The sequence below is a fragment of the Trachymyrmex septentrionalis genome, unplaced genomic scaffold, assembly GCF_001594115.1.
Source record: "Trachymyrmex septentrionalis isolate Tsep2-gDNA-1 unplaced genomic scaffold, Tsep1.0 scaffold97, whole genome shotgun sequence".
In the NCBI taxonomy this organism is placed as follows: domain Eukaryota; kingdom Metazoa; phylum Arthropoda; class Insecta; order Hymenoptera; family Formicidae; genus Trachymyrmex; species Trachymyrmex septentrionalis.
This window is the reverse complement of record NW_017306160.1, coordinates 176,940-182,268: the sequence shown is the minus strand read 5'-3', so window position 1 is coordinate 182,268 and position 5,329 is coordinate 176,940. Positions and strand designations below refer to the sequence as shown.

At 28.7% G+C, this 5,329-nt stretch overlaps 1 protein-coding gene across 1 annotated transcript in view; it reads right to left on the bottom strand.

The window, feature by feature from the left end:
* The window catches only part of LOC108756322, a 13,805-nt gene extending 8,491 nt beyond the window's left edge, over positions 1-5,314 (bottom strand). The window contains exon 1 of the mRNA XM_018500050.1: positions 5,237-5,314. The gene's annotated coding sequence lies outside the window, so the exon portion shown is untranslated. The remainder of the gene's footprint in view (positions 1-5,236) is intronic.
* Between the last annotated feature and the right edge of the window lie 15 nt (positions 5,315-5,329).

Here is a 5,329-nt window from a genome sequence, read left to right as displayed (position 1 = left end):
GCGTGTGTGCGCGCGTGTGTGTGTGTGTGTGTGTGTGTGTGTGTGTGTGTGTGTGTGTGTGTGTGTAGATTGTCGATTTTGTCACACATTAAATCGTAAACTATAATATCGAATTATTTTAAAATTTTTACTCAACACTATATTTATTTCTGAAATAATTTTATTCAAAATATTTTTTTCATACATCCAATCTCACATTTTATTACGAGATCGTAATTTGCCAGACTGACAGAAAGAGAGAGAGAATGACAGATTATATAATTACAACTCAGCTTTTTACAATTGCTTCGTAAGCTACAATTTTATAATTTATTCATACATATGCTTAAAATTACGTTATGCATATCTATTCATTCATCATACTTGAACTGATTGGCCACGTGTATGATCAAATTGCAATTGTAGTAAATACGTTTTCCTTTTATACACATATCATTCATGTATATATTCTTTAGATATCATTTATATCTTTTTAAATCGTATTCTTTTATACATATATCACATTCAAGGAAAATATATAAGCTGTAAACTGTAAGATATAAAATAAGAAATGAAAAAATGTTCAGGTCACGAGTATTTTCTTGATTAAACTTTTCTTGATTAACTTTAATTAAGAGTTAAACTTAAAATTATCATAAACTGTATAAAATAAATGTATTTTTTGATAGTGAATAATATTACTGATGTATGAAAAAAAAAAATTGAATTCATTCAAATTGAATCAAATTTGAATTCGAGTACGGATAGTTCCCAGAGATTGTTCAAAGATTCAATTATGGAAAGACAATTACGAAATACATCTCTAATTTTATGTATAATTGTATTGTAAAGTTCATATTATACTACGCATTGGAGATTAAGGATGCAAATTGGAGAGTAGAATTCAACAAATTAGAAAGAAACAAAGGAAATTAAAATTATCCAAATTCTAATCTTTAATTTGCAATTCAGTCTCCAATGCGTAGTTTAAGACGGGCCTAATATTTATTATTGATTTTCAATACAGAAAAAAAAACTTAAAAATGAGAAAAAAAAACTTAAAAATGTATGTATGAAAAGAAATATATTTATTTCGCTGAAATAAATCTTTATTTAAATATTACGAAATAAAATTTTATTCGCAAATAAGCCATCAATTTTTTTTGCTTTTTTTACAATTAATATATTTCACAAAATTGTATATTTTACCATCACAATCAAATTTTTTCATAACTAATAAATGTTTCATAACTAATAAATCAAAAAAAATATGTTCGTAACATTTCTTTCGTAATACTTTGATATTTTTCTTTCGGTATTTGAACAGGTAATCGTGTCTTTACATTTACCTAATTTTCGCACATGTTTTATAGTTTCGACGAAATTAGAACTTTTATGAACTATGAATTAACAACGTACGTTTGATCCGTATATAAAAAACGATTTTGAATTATCTTAACCGTATTTCATAATTAATTATTATAAAATCCTATTCTGAAATATTGTTTTGGATAAGTTTTGAATATATAGCGTGTTTAATAACTGACATACAATTGAAAGAGTAGAGAGTAATTCTACATAAAAAAATAGTTTGGACGTAGAATAGAACATAGAAAAAAATTTATCGTACTTTGTACGAAGCTTTTCCAGAAAACAAACTTTGGAAAATCGGATACACTTATTACGTCTCGACTTAATAGATCTCGTTGTGAATTAGTATTTTTCCTTCATCATATGTTTGCTATTAATACTCTCAATGTTCTGAATTGCTTTGTATCAGTTCTACTAGAACCAACCTCTTCTTATTATGAACAGTCAATGCCTATCAATCAGTACCAATATAGTCAGTACTAATATAGCAACATATAATCAAGAATATATGAATATAATTCTTGATTATATGTTGCTATATTAGTACTGACTATATTGGTACTGATTGATAGGCATTGACTGTTCATAATAAGAAGAGGTTGCATTAAGATGCATATAATATGATAGAAACGTGACAGGAAATGGGATCGACGCGTACTCATAACGCCATTATTTTTATCGTTACTTTGTTACAATAACGAATTGATAATAACGTTGCAAATTAATTGTGTAACGCCAGAGTTAGAAATGTCATTTTTACAAAGTAACTTTACAATACCACCATTACGCGTTTTCTTATCTATTTAAAAAAAAGTAATTCGTTACTTGTGACGTGACGCGTAGATATCTTATTTTTATTCTTTAACTTATTTTTATTCTGTAACTCTTAACTTGTTACATGTAACGAGTTACTTTTTTTTAAATAAATAACGTATAATGGTATAAGCGAGTTACTTTTTAAAAGTGACTTTCTCAACCTTCACGTTTAGTTAGTTATCGTTTATAACATTATAAAAAATTGCAACATCATTACCAAAACGTTATTATAAAAAGTAACGGTAAAAGTAACGGCGTTACATACTTCCCATACTTGCGCTTCTGCCGCAGCTAATTATTATATTACTCAGACAACAAAAAGTGTATAAAATTGGGTCATAGGACGTTTTTTGCGGCTTAAAGACGTCTTATGTCACAATTTTAGACTTTGTGTTGTTTGGGTATACATATAGTATAAAATCGATAAATTAAAGCATCAGAATATGGTAGAAAAGTTTCACAAAATTTACTTTGAAGAACAGAATTATGTATACGGCAGGCTAGTCAATATTTTCAACAATTTGAAATAGATAATCAAATTTATGCATGAAATATCCTATTATGTACTTTTAATTATTCAATAAACACAATTATGGATAGAGATAGTAATCTACAGCGAGAGCTATTAAATCGAAGTTATATAAATGTGCCCAATGAATCTTTAAAGTCGATTTTTTCGAAAATAAAACCTCATGTAAAAAAATTTTATTGTACGTTTTTAACTTTTTTTTTTATGTCAAATCATCCTTTTTCCGGTTGTATTATCACACTTTTTATAAAAAAGTTTATAAGTTTCAGATTTTTTAATCGATTAGAATCATGCGAATTGATCAACATTTTCTAATTTAATAGATATATATTAATTGAATGATTATTTAGTACAAAAATTATTAATTATTCGAATTTATTTCTGATAAAAAATTCGAATTCGATTTAATTCAAATTTTAGAAATATCTGCACGTTTTTCCATTTGCAAAATCTTTAGATTGAGGGAAAAATACAACCGGAAGGAATAACAGTATATTAATCGATTATACGTCTTTCCCTTTCTTTTCTTTTTCTCACATTCCGCGAATTTACTGTAGATACTAAATTCCCTTTTTTTTTTTTTTTTTTTTCTGCACACGGAGAAGCCCGTGGAGTATACACGTGGCGACTGCAAAGTTCAACGACTCGAGCTTATGTCTGGTCTGCACGTATTCTCTTAGTCAACACACATCAGAGGTTGGACACGCGCAATTCTCTCTGCTCTCATATAACTCATTCTCTAGGACCCATTCTCCTCCTTTTTCTCAGCTCGCAGTCAAGATTATATTTCACAGACATGCGCGAATTTATGAACCCCGCACACGAACAACGATATTGCATTTGTGACATAAGGGAGAAGATAAACCAGCTTATCGACATATGCAAGAATTCGATATGTTCTTGCAAACGAACAAACACGGAAAACTCAGTGTCAAAATATCTCATAAATATTTTGACAATAAGTTTTTATTTTCGTCTATCTTCATTTTCGTATTGAGTTACGGTTTTGGCTATCAGAAATTTATATATAATATTTTTTTATGCAGAAATAAATATTTACACTTCCTATCTATCAAAATTGTTAATATTTGAATAAGATTATCTATACATCGTACTTTTAAAAGATTTGCATTGAAATATTTCAGAAATTATATCCAATAAAGTCAATAAAGCAAATTTTTATGTTTAAGGATTAAGTAATATCCTGCAAGATATCACGCTGTAGAAGAAAAATAGATATTTTATAAAATAAAGTATTGGAATCTCATGACATTGCAATCCCGTGTTTATAAAATAATTTATGAGAATGTAGAATTGCAATATAATTTTAAATTATAACGAATAAAATATTAAATATATGGAACTATACATACACAATTCAAGGACCGTAAAATATCTCGAAAAATATCTCGTACAAAAATACTGTAGTATATACTGTAGAAAATAAAATGTTAATTTTTAAAACATATAATAGACTTCCTAAGACTATCCAAAAATGTTAACATTAATATTTTATGTTAATTTACGTCTTTACGTTAAAACTAGCATTTTATTTTTTACAATGTGTGTTACGTATATTTTAGATTTCCTAAGTATTTTCGTATTCATACGATTTCTTCGAGTATAGGATCCCAAAAGTACAAAATACACTATTGCCGACGTATAAAAAAAATGTTATTTATTATATTTCACATATTTATTGATATCGTGTAATATCAATAAATTCGAAATTTTTCACGGCTTCATTGAATTGGGCAACCGTTCTCTCCATAGATAAAAAAAAATTATGGTTTCCTGTCGGAAAATACGAAAAAGCAGTTGACATTATATTTCGAAGCCTGTCGCAAATTTCGATTATTCACACTGGTTAGATTTAATATTTTCCGCGCGGAAAATACCGAAGCTCTCTCCTGTTGCATTTGCGTCATTGACGAGAGAAAAAACACGGGGTAGTGGAATATGAACGAGCCCTCGACGTATCGCGGAACTCGACCTGCGCCGTGATCCCCTTGTCGTGTTCGATCTTTTCGAATACAAAACCGGCTTACGGAGGCGCGTGCAATTTCCGGTTGCGAGATAAAGAGAAAAAAAAACGCACGCGACGTCAAGCGACACGCTTATTCGGCCGTGAAACGACACGTGGATGAAGATCGAGAATTCACGAACCGTACATCCTTGAGAGGCTAAATATATAATACACGTAAATATGTAATAACAAAAATATACATATATAAATAACATACTTGTCGTTTGATTTATTGGAGTATTTGTTTTAACAATAAGTGATTTTTTTTTTTTTACGCGATTGAGAATGTAAGTGGAGTCTGCCAGTACAAAAAAAGAATCGTAAAAGAAAAGCCGATGTATTATTATAAAAATATTTATTTTACATATTTACGTAAAAAAAGTAATAATAACAGTTTAGAAAAAAAATACCGTGTACGTATAGGAATTATATTCAATACGTAAAAAAAATATAAAAAGTACAATATATAATATAATTAAGGGATAATAGATATAAATATATATATATATACTTACGGAGCAGTAGAAGAACTGTCACTCAACGTCGTCGTTCCTCTCTCATTGATCTACACGCGCCGATGGTCGCAAATCGACTAAACCACGCCGAAG